Consider the following 12,544-nt stretch of genomic DNA (forward strand, 5'->3'; position numbering starts at 1 on the left):
TTTGAAGTGGGGTAAATAATTACAGTCAGACATCTGTGTACAATTCAAAAGTATATACCTCCCTAAAAAATACTTTGAGCTGCAGCTGCTCAATTAACACTCGCCTGTTAGTTATTGTCGCAATGCGATGATGGAACAGCCGTGCGGTTTCGGCACCATCCCCAGAAAAGTGCAACTTAATGGTTGTCTAGTAAATATCTGTTATTCTGATAAACGTCTGTATGAAAATAAAGCAATCAATTGGGTACTTCACTATGCCTTTATAACGTCAAGTACATTTCATGTCCAGACAGAGGAAATGTAGGGATAGCAATATGTTTATTTCTGAAAGACAAAGCTGTAACTTTCACCAATGCCAACCCATTGCCTCTTGTTGTATTGTAATCCACTTTTAGGAGTAACATTTTATGCTTTCAACTATGGAGTGCCGTATGGACAAAATCTTGTATCATGATATGGGTCATTTCATATCTCGATAGCGATATCACAATATAGTACATTTTCTGTAAATTCTATGAAAGAAATTTCCGAGAATAACGACATGCCTCATGACTACTTTTTTAATAATCCTATCAACTAAAAACAAATGTAGGCACTTTCTCTTTTCTCCTTATGTTTGGAAGTGACGTTGAGCGGAACTGTGACAAATTAGAAAAGAAAGGGGATATACAAGTAAAAAATATCTTTTAAACTGAGTAATCTCAAAAAGTGCAGCAAGTGGATGAAAATACAAAATGTAAACATCACTCCGTTTAAAAAAAACAGTACTGCAACCAGTAAACAGAATAAGTACAATACCGTATAAAATATCAAAAACAATTATACATGTCGCCGCATCTGTATTTTCTGAAGACAATGTGTGTGGTTCCGGCACACACATTCCGTGACGCCATTTAGTTAGCTATAAAAACAAAACTTTCCACATTACCTAAGGGAGTGGTCCTGGATGGGCACAACACATTTTAGGCCTCTGGGGTTCTTTGAAGCATACTTGGGACTGGTTAATAATGGCCGCTCAATTGCCCATCATATTTTCTCATAAATTGGCTGTATTTCTAACATTTATGATGGAATCAAAACCACAAATTGTGGGTCATTAGGGCTTACAGGTGGGTTTATACGATTACGTTTTTCCAGAACTTTCAAGGTACAGCAAAATCCATCCAAACAGACTTTATGTGTCCCAATTGTAAAAAGATACAGCATGTCAAATAAGTTCAAGATACCGAGCTTCCAATTTTTTTTTACAAAAAGGAGCACAGCTCTCGGCTGTATACGTTTGACCAATAGTTCTATGTATTTTTGCCCCAATCACTTTACATATTAATTATTAGTATTACAATTATTAATAAATAAATAAAAAGTCTGCAATAGTTGGTCTCTTAAAGTAAGAGTAGATAATAACGCAAAATAGGGAGAGAGAGAAAGAAAAGAATAAGACACACAGATAACAAGTCTGGCTTGCTCTGTAACCCAGAGGTCTGACCGTTCTCCGAAGCCGGGGTGTTTTACGAGATTTGCTTTTCTTTCAAAAGATCGCATCTTTTGACTTGTGTTCTGCCTCACACTGTTGCCGGACATTCGTTCTGTTTCACTCACCTCCATATTGGTTTCTGTATATGACGCACATGTGAAGTGAACATAAAGCAGGTTCAGAACGACGTAAAGTACTTCCATTAAGTACTTTACTTCATGGAAGTAAAGTACTTCCAAGGGGGGTTGGACCATGCCTGCCTTGCGCTGAGTTGTTGACGGGGGGGGGGGGGGGCAACCGGGCAGCTGCACCGTCGATATTTACGGCATTGATTAATAATATTTTGACCATTAAATAAATGCCTTAAATAAATGACGAATCTGTATCTTTCATAAAGAATATCGTCAGACAATGCCAAGGGATCGGTTCTGTCCCGAAAAACGAAGGGTTTTTTTTATTTACAGAACACGGCCCAAAGCTGTGTGCGCCTTCGGATGATATTATGAATCCGAGCCATTGCGATACATCCACTGTAAACACTAGCGCATGGTGCCGTGGCCGAAAGCTGCTCATGGCCACACCCCCACCCTCCACCTTGACCTGCCTCTAAAAAAATGCATGTTTGTGGAAAGCTCATTGTGGGACTGTCTCGTAGTGGCTGTAATTCTCCACCAAGGCTGAATGTCTTGAACGTCTTCAAATACTGTGAGGGGCCGACTAACACCTATATAAGGGCGCACTCACAGTAGGCCAGCTGTACCGTGCCCAAGTCCGTTTCACACCTGTACCGTGCTCAAATCTAGATCGTTTGGCTAGTGTGAGCACGCCAACCATACTCAAGCCCACTTCAATTCTGTGGCCTGGGCACACTTCGGAGAGGTGTGCTCAGGCCACGGTACAGATGCTAATGAGCCGACACGCGCACACGCACGGCTATGCAACCTGAGCTGGATGACGTATAGTCCATGCGACCCTTCTTTCCCATTAAACAATAAACATGACGGCAAGCAGTTCACGTTGGTGCGATAGTCGGCGACAGCCGTTCGTCACGGCGCAGGCTTTCTTGATTCACTGGAGAAGGCAGGGCTGCGCACGGAGTCTACACCTCTTTAGAATAGTTTGCACACTCCCGAATGTTTTTATTTTTTTTATGAATGAAGACACCCGCATGCAAGAATAAGTTCACGTCTGAGTTTAGACTACAAACGCGACTAACTATTTACAAGTGCAAAACCGCCAACATATTCTTTATTTTGCTGACCACTCGTTTTTTATCCCGACAAAAGCCTCATATGGACAGATCCTCTGCGTCTCTCTCGTAGATCGCTCCACCTTTCAACGTCTTTGTTTAATACGACTACATAACCTTCTCTCACATGATCTGCAGCTTGCAGATTTCACTTTCTCTCCATTAGAAGTTAAATGCTCATGATCATATCGCTGCGTTGTCTCTGTGGAGACAGCGCAGCAACACCACTACCCAAGCCCCCCCACCCCCCCCCTGGAACCGTGGAGCCGGCGCAATAGTACTTGAGCAAGGTACAGGTGTGAAACAGACTTGGGCACGATACAGATGGCCTGGTGTGAGTGCGCCCTTCGAGCATCCATAAAGTAGCATGCCATGGGACCTTTAAGCTATTATCATAAACTTTTACATTAATGCTGAAGTGGGATAAAATAGGCTAATGCAATAATGCAGGTTCCTCACGTTAAACTGCTATTTATTAACAAAGTAACACTTTGTTTTAAATGCATATGACTCAGGGATGTGGGTCGGGAAGCAGGCCAGGTTTATTTTGATATTATTACTTGCGGTCCGAGTTGCGGTTGGATTGGTTGAAAACATTGCCCCCGTGTGTGTGTGTGTGTGTGTGTGTGTGTGTGTGTGTGTGTGTGTGTGTGTGTGTGTGTGTGTGTGTGTGTGTGTGTGTGTGTGTGTGTGTGTGTGTGTGTGTGTGTGTGTGTGTGTGTGTGTGTGATTATGACCGGGAGAAAGTGTTATGAGTTCTATGCGGAGATGAATGATATTTATATTTCAAGATTGGAAAAAAAAAAATATCAATTTGTGGCGCTCAGTGTTGATTCTGTGGCGCTGCGCCACAAATTGGTCTATGGGACACATTGCTGCAACAGGAAATTAATGTAAATTCGAACCGCAAATAAGGCAATTCATAACAAATCTTTTAGAACTGCCATGACAGTAATCCAAAGTATTATCTTCATAATAATTTTATGAGTAAAACCACAGAAGAAACGGCTTCATTCCCTCACAAGCCAACACCATTTTTTTTCATGAGGACCAAGGATTGGTCCTCATGAAGTGTTTCTGATCATAGGGTAAACTTCAACCCAGTATTTATGCCATGGCCATTCCAAAGGACAATGTCAGCGGCTCATCAACAGAACAGTTTGAAACCAGTGGATGGATGAGGAAAGGCTTCCTCTTAAGTGCTCAGCAGTGCGTGGCAATATCCAAAAAGAAACTTTTTTTCCTTTGTCATCGGGCCTTTGTATTTTATTAAACTGTCTTAACAAAAACTGCGAAAGTATCAGAAATTTCAATCAGTCTTTTCAGGAAGGCTTTTAGCCAATTCTTTCCAAAAATTCACAGTCAATCCTTTTCATTATTTGGAAATGTTATAAATGGAATTAGTATAGATTTTTGTCTTTTAGCACCATCAACGTTAATTCACATTCAAGAAAAACATATCCTACAGGCCTCCTAGAATATGGAACCTTGGTCAATTTCATCCATGCCTCTTTGAGAGATGAACATATATGAGGGAATTAACTTAAAAAGACACGCACACAAATAATTTACAAGGATTCTTATATTATAATTTGCTCTAGGGCTGTGTCAAATGTGATGTGTTCAGGTCGGCTCAGTAATATGATTGATGTGTTCAAATGAACAGAAAAAATATAGAGATTTTGGTGAAAACTTGTTTTCCCAGTAATATAAAATAGATAGTAAAGATAGAATTATGACCCGTTTAATGTCCTATCGTGAACTATCATCATCTTATCAGCCATTAAAGCAATATTACAAGTTCTATTTCAAGGAGTCTCGAAAATGGTATCAATAGGTTTCACAGGTTAACCATGGAAATCCCTTATATACTGTATATATAAATTTATACAACGGGTGGCTTAAATCCAGCGATCTGATTGGTTCCTAACTGTTGTATAATGAGCGTATACATAACTGCTATGACGCCCCATCATTTTGTAAAAGTTTGCATATCACTCCGCGCCTGGAAGTAGAAACAGTTACAAAGTAAAAAATATGTTGAATGATGGAGAGGGTGTAAATGTTGTTACTCCGGGAGTGAGCAAGGCGAGGGAGAGACTAGTGGCGCGTTTCCACTGCAGGGTGCAGAACGGATCGGATCGCAAAGGTGCGGATCGGGTCACGTTTCCACCGCCAAAAGTGGGCGTGACCCGGACTTGGCCGTACCCGTTTTGGCCTCATTTTCAGGACTCCTCCGTTGGGGTACTGAAAACGAGACGCGACGCCTGAAAGGGTCCCGGGAAATTCTAGCTACACACCCCCTCCGTTGATTGGTCGACAGAATCATCACTTCCGGGTGACGCGGGGATAAAAACAAACAAACAGTAGCCTCGAGGTATTATTCTTTACAATTAACATGTCGCGTAAAACGCTTGCTTGGGCGAACAAGGAGGTGGGAGACGTTCGTCTGCATTCTTGGGGAGGAAGACGTTGTTTACGATGTTTACCTAGCTGCCGCGGCGATCGACATCCGGCCTACCACAAAGGGTACTGTCGGCAGTGGAAACGCGACAGCATAACGAAAGCTTATGCCGCGTTTCCTTTCCACTGCAGGGTGCGGAACGGATCGGATCGCAAAGGTGCGGTAGGGAGGGGGCGGTATAGCCCAGCTCAGTTCCGAGGTTGCGTTTCCACTGCCGACAGTACCCTTTGTGGTAGGCCGGATGTCGATTTTTTTTGTTTTTTTTGAATTTTTTAATTATTTAATATTACTTTTAATAGTTCCGGGACGTTGGAGCTATAACCTGGTGTTTTTACACTTCAGTCTGCACTGTGAATTTGAAGTAATGTTCAGTTTCTGAATAAAGATGCAGCAATTACAAAAAAAACTTTTTTTATCCGATTCATCGATTAATCGAAAAAATAATCGACTGATTAATCGATTATTAAAATAAACGTTAGTTGCAGCCCTAATTTGCTCATTCAAATCTCAGGTGAATTAACAGGATTAATTGAACATCTTAACATAATCAGAATTTCACAATTTGTCACTTTTAGACCGCGAGCGACAACAAGTTACTCATAATACTGTCAAAAAGAGGCAAAGCCTATGCAGACATTAGGAGTTTGTACCAATATAGTGGAATGAAGATAACATTTTTGGAACAACCCTCAAGATGGGATGTGTTTGGACCAGGCACTGGTTTTCAAAGTTATGGTGGCGTGAAGAAATCTTGCCATGATGTTCACAAGTAAATCCATACTTCCTGGGTCAGTGAAGTGGCAGCTCATCATACCTAATCATGTTGGAAAGTCTAAAAGATACTAGTGAGTTGTGTGTTATCAAAATCTGCTGGCGTTTCGCAAATCCCATACCCAACATTTAAGTGGAAGTTAACTAGCCAAAGACGAGTTACTGAAAAACTCAGTTTGGAGCATAAAAAAATATCAAGCTCTTTTCAGTCATCTTGTAATCATCGTTAGACAGATATTGTGAAGTATAGTTATAGGATTGTCTAAAAATATATTGATTATTGCAGAATCGCTGTATCGCAAGCCATGTATCGCGGATCGTATGTACCCCGTGATTCCAACCAATATTAATGACATTACGTATGATCACATCGGCAAAATACAGAGTTGAGTCTTAAAAATGAATAAACAGGAAACTCGGGCGGCCTCACTATGTGTAATCGCAGTACTCTCAGAACACCCAACGGAGTGAACATTTCCACACTGATGCCACAAAGTGGAAAATAAGATCCATCACATGCTTCAAAATGCGTCTGTAATGCATGCAGTGAATCTGTCCAATGCAAAAAAATTATTAGCTGTGCGGTTCAAACTAGGGATGGGTCAGAATAAACGATTAATCATTCCCGAGGGTCAAAATCGATTTTTAACATTTGGGCCGTTAACATTTTTTCCCATTCAAATATAAAGTTTTTCACAAGGCATAACTTTGTTTCCCTGGTAACGCCTGAGGGTATGACTAATACCTGGAACAATCATTACCTTCCCGTAAGGTTCTTATGCAACATAAAAGTTGTTCACTCCTCCAGTAAATAGGACGGACCTTAGCAACGACTTGGCAACGGGAGGTACTCTTCTCCGCTCAGCTATAAGCCAGAGATCTAACGTTATGCATCGTACATATTATTTATAATTCGTCCCAGCCTTTATAAAACAGATACTCTAGGTCTATAGCATATAACCGTCTTGTCTGATGACAGTTTAATTAATTTTCCACAATTTACCAGCTCTCGTTTTGAAGACCGAATCACCGCGCCATTCGTTTCAATGGGATTCACGAAGGTCTATACTTTCAACATATTTATAATTTGAAATTCGTCCCAGCCTTTATACCACAGATACTATAGGTTTTATAGTAGGGCTGGGCGATATATCGATATTTGAAATATATAGATATTTTTTCAAACGAGATATGGAACGAGATGACATCGTCAACATCGATAGTTTAATTTGCGTTGAAACAAAGTACAGCATATTTGATCCAAATAACAGCAGTTTCGAACCGCGACTGCCGCCTGCTATTTCGTAACTCTGCTACTCTCTCTCCCGCTCTGCCTCCGACTCACACACACACAGCCCCCATTCCACTCACGTCACTTTTTTAAATCCCCTACGGCACGCAACATGGAGTCCGCTGGCAAATGCAGCGCAGAGGAGCTTGTATGTAAGTAGAAAACAGGCTGCCTTTGTGAATGTCGGCACACATCGAATAATCGATTATTCGTTCATACCACCCACTGATTATTCAACCATGAAAATTTTGAGTTATCCACATCCCTAGTTCAAACCAGCATTAACAGTACAGGGATTGTCATACCAACGAAAATCCCAGACAACCCAAAATCAAATATATAAAAAGAAAATGCAATAAATAAAAATTATTAAAAAAACATAAGCAATATCAATTACAGCGTTATCTTAATCTCATTTTATGCTAGTGCCATTGCTAATAAAATCCCTTTGAATAACGAGAGTCCCAAAGACAATCTACGATTTTTTGCTAATTTCATCAGAGATACTTTTTTTAATGATGCACACTAGGGCTGTAACGATACGCGTATCGAAACCGAAATCGCGACACTCCAAGCCACGAACCTGTCTCGCGGTGTGAGAAGGCAGAAGCGCGATACGCCCTTTCTAACTCTCCGGTCAAATTGTCGGATTGAAATTTGCTAGTAATTTGTCTAAATAATAGTCTGCTGACACGCCCCCTCTTATCGATGCCGTAAGTATGCGACGAGATGCCCTCTCTGTGATGACAGCTCTCCGTGGCTACGGAGGATTGCACTTCTTCTCCACAGCCGTCAAAGTCCTCATATGCGATATGAACGACATTTATCCAGAGTGGGCCAAGCGCGAAAAAAAATGCCTGTGTGATCCCTGTCTCTATTGTTTTGTGTGATTTGACCTGCAGTTGGTCTGCTTATAGGTCGGAATGAAGCGGCCACCGATTATTGACAGGATGGGTACTTTATTCTGCCGGACTCGTTCGCTTCTTCACTAGACGCACACGCCACCGCTCGCTCTCCTCGCTCGTTCACTCACTCGCTGACGTCACTCACACACAAACATACGCACACTGCCATTCTCGCGCACATACATACGCTACTCGTAACGCTATGCCTCGTTATTGCGACGTTCATGTTTTTTCCCATCTATTGAAAGTTAGGCTATTAAACATGTTGCATTCTATACGGCCTGATTATGTCATTATTTAAGCTACATAGCCTAATAAGAAGCGCTAATAGGATATTTGACTAAACCACCAAACTAGTTGAGGGTTTTTGCTAATTTAGCTATACTTTAATAGTATTCATTCTGTTCAAATCTGTTCAGTGTTCCAAATTATTTGTTATTAAATGTTACATTAAGTTAATTGTTATACAAGTGTTGTTTAAATAGAATGCTTTTTAAATTTAAAAAAATCGTGGGATGTATCGAACCGTGTGTCAAAAATCGTGATACAAACCGAATCGTGAGTTGGTGTATCGTTACAGCCCTAATGCACACATGATTGCTCTTATCGGAACTATTGAACGATGGTTAGCAAGATGGAGATGCAGACAGCTGCTGACAGCATCGCGTTATTTCACCACGATAGCTCGCAGTTTTAGAATAATAATATATATGCGGACAGCTCAGAAATTATGATGTTTAGAAAGATCTTAAGTAGAAAATCTCTGTTGGTCGATCACAGGGGGCAGGTGAGGTGATGGAGGCTGCTCTCATTTTCGTGCAACGCTCTCCCTGTTTGCAATGCTTCACTAGAAACAAGCTTGGTTTTTTTAAGGGGATGTCACACTCTGCACCACAAAGTCCTGAATAGATTCTCGTCTTGAACCTAGGGATCGCTTGCACTAGTTATGGTGGTTTGATGCATTCTCTTAACACGGAGCTGTTCCTTGTTCTTCACATCGCTTTAGACTTTAAGTGGTCATCATGCGTATTTTTACCGGTCCAATCAGTATTTTGACAGAATTTGATAGCTTTTAAGAGGACGTGTCCGTCTCAGACGGCATCATCTTCGACATGTTTCTCTAAGCAGTGACAAGTTGTGAGTTGACGATCCTCCGCCCCCCTCTCAAAACAAGGCCATCAAAAACTGAATTATGTACTTATGCCTACTTGCCTGTAATTATACAAATATTAAATAATTTAGGTTACTAAAATAATCAGGCCAAAATAGTAATAGTAATTTCAGCCAAATTACGGAAAATTTGGCAGATTCTGTTTTTAGTACCAGATTCCAGAATCGTGGAAATCCTAGGGCCCTAGATAACATTAGCGAAAAACTGTGTCATTGTGTGTGCGAGGTGCGTGCGTGGGGGGGTTCTTGATTGACCGATTTTCAAATATTATTCGAATACTTCTCAGCGAATAACGAATAGTATTTTTGCCAGAAATGCACATCCCTAATTTGTATCCAAATGTTGTATCCAAAAACAAAATACAACTGCACACCTTCATGTAATCAAAAGCAAACTATATTCACATACCGCAATGCAATGCTTCGTTAATATAATATCTTTTTTTCTCTATTATTTACTTGCCGAGAAATAATTAAGATAAGATAAGATAAGATAGTCCTTTATTAATCCCCCTTGGGAGAAATTCACAGGTAACCAGCAGTACAGTGGGAAAAGAGAAGTGCGAAAAAAACAGTATACAATACATTTACTAATTTAAAATAAAATTATAGTACAAAACTATTTTAATAAGATAAAGATAAGATAAAGCAAACATACTATATATACATGTAACTCTCCGTTTGTAGGTGACCTGTGTGTTAAGTAAATAAATATGATGAAATATGAGGTATAATATAAATATAAGTATAAATATAAATGTGCCAAATGTGCCAAATGTGCAGGGACCCTGAAGTAATCGAAAAATGTATTAAATAAATAACAAATAACAAGGTTAACAATAGGTGCAGTCCTTAGGTGTGGGGTTTAGACCTTAATCAGGTCGGGAAAAAGGAGCTGTTGGGGCTTTGGGGACGTTGGGAGCGGGGGGTTGAGGTGTTATAAAGTCTGATAGCTGATGGGATGAAAGAGCCCCCCAATTGTTTATTGGTAGAATGCCCTTTAGTCGACAGAACGTTTATTAGTGGCATTGCCAAGGCATAGGGCTGTGTATATAGTGTATAGGTACGGTAAAGTATAGCAGTTAAGATTTAATGATTTTTTAAAGAATTATTTTTGGATTTTTATCTTTATGATAGAGTGAGATAGACAGGAAGGTATTGGAGATAGAGGAGAGGACCTGCAGCAAAGAACCACAGGCAGGAATCGAACCCGGGTCGCTGCGATCCGGACTATGCCTTAATGGTAAGCTCTCTGAGGGTAGAGATTGTAATTCGAATATTAAAAATAAGGTATGAAATTCAAAGGGGATTATAAAAGGAAGATTGACAGCCATAGTGTTCAGCATTTTCTATTTTTTGCAAAGTTCATATGTATTTTTATGCAATAAATGCACTTGATTTCTTGTGACGACATTGTTTTACGTCTTAATATACCAAGTAAACAAACATTTGAACGCAAATATAAATGCAGAACGCCTGCTTCGCCATATTGGTGCAGACCACACCAATATTTCATCCCCCTCGTCTGTTACTGTTGTTTTTTTCCAGTGTACCAACAGGCCTGAAAACAATTCCAGGGGAAACACTGAAGATGTATCATTTTTCATTTTCCGAAAAAACGACCTTGACTAATCTGCATCTTTGAGCGACGAATAAAATTGTAGGATTATAATTTATTTCTGAATTACTTTCCAGTCCTACAGTCTGTGAGCTTCCTAGTGTGACAATGAGGAAAACCACAGAACAAAATGAGTCTGTGCTATGTCATTACTCAGCACCTATAAGGAGAACAGTGTAAAATGGCATCTGGATACAGGGATGGCCTCAGCTTTGAGGGATTCAGAGAAGGGGCAATTCATATCAAGATCTCAGCAGCAACAGAGGTAAAGCTAGCCATCTGATCACCCTGCTCACTGAATTCTCACAGATGGCCCCCCCAAAGGACTCACATTCAGTTGTGGGGATTGGGCGGCGAGAGACGCAGCTGTCCCTGCTTGACTGGGTAAACAGTTGTGAGGTCTAATTTGTACGACACCTTCACAAAGGAGAAGTAACTCTATCGGTGGTTGACCTACTGTACTGCTCTGAGGTGGAACTGCAGTGCAAGCCCTTTAGGACTGAGGAAATATCCTAGGGAGCGCCCCGTTGACTGAAAGGCATGCAGGCTGTGCACCTCCCCGAGTGCTTGTCCTTTTTACACAGATCCAATTTCATTCAGCTATCTATCAAAGAGGCCATGTCAGGGGTGCATCTGGCCCCAGTAGCGAGAACCCTTCAGGGAAAGGAAATGTCCGATTTATTTTCTTATGTATGAAGCACATCACTAACCAATGTTACCGTTATAAGGTCTGTTGAAACCTTAATAAGATGATGATTATGATCAAGGATTATTTTTATTTTCAAAATTTTACTATTTATTTATTTTAATTTAGTCTGAATTAATTGATCATTTTGGTCGATGACCTTGCAGCCAAAAGGACTGGACACTAGCAGGACACGATGCGTGCAGGACAGGACACACATCGTGTGTTGAGCAGTCTTATTATCCTATTTTTTTGTAATGCCTTTACATAATATGGGGGACATGAATCACAATATACTACTAATACACTATCATTGAGTGAACAAAACTCATAACGCACCCAACACTCGGTTGGTTAATTTGTTGATCAAAATGCTTTTGTCCAGGCAATCGCTTCTGTTATTTTATTAAGGAGAAGAGCAAGAGGGACATATGCAGACCAATGTATTTTATTTTTGATTGATATGCTACATTGTGTTAACTATAATAATGACTGTTACTGGCTATTAAAGGTTGTACCAGTGATGTTGGGTGACGTCACTTCTATTGGTATTTGAAGCGAGATCACAAACAAACAGAGCCAGCTTGTTCCTCCCTTCCGTGTTTCGTGCATCCAGAAAAAAATATCATGAACGCAGCGCAAGACCCCCCAACACCCATCCCTTGTCTGTGATTGGTTGGAATACTATTTATTTTGGTTTTGAGTGGTTGGTAGTATAATTTTTTTTGTGTACGATCTCGGAGCATAGGCTGCCTACAGAGACGCGTTTTTTTGACAGCCTGCTTATGGGTGGGGACAGCTAGCAGATCGTGAGGAAAGATCAGATTTGTGTGATCGATTATGTTTCGGCCTAGAATCGCTGATAAAACCTTTAATAAAACTTTATTGCTTTTATTCTTAATTATGGTCCTACAGTT

General features: G+C 40.4%; 1 protein-coding gene across 1 annotated transcript in view; it reads right to left on the bottom strand.

The window, feature by feature from the left end:
* Window positions 1-12,544, bottom strand: part of LOC132471544 (zinc finger protein 609-like) — a 97,560-nt gene that overhangs the window by 67,876 nt on the left and 17,140 nt on the right. The window lies entirely within an intron of this gene.

Source organism: Gadus macrocephalus, chromosome 14, assembly GCF_031168955.1.
Source record: "Gadus macrocephalus chromosome 14, ASM3116895v1".
NCBI lineage: Eukaryota > Metazoa > Chordata > Actinopteri > Gadiformes > Gadidae > Gadus > Gadus macrocephalus.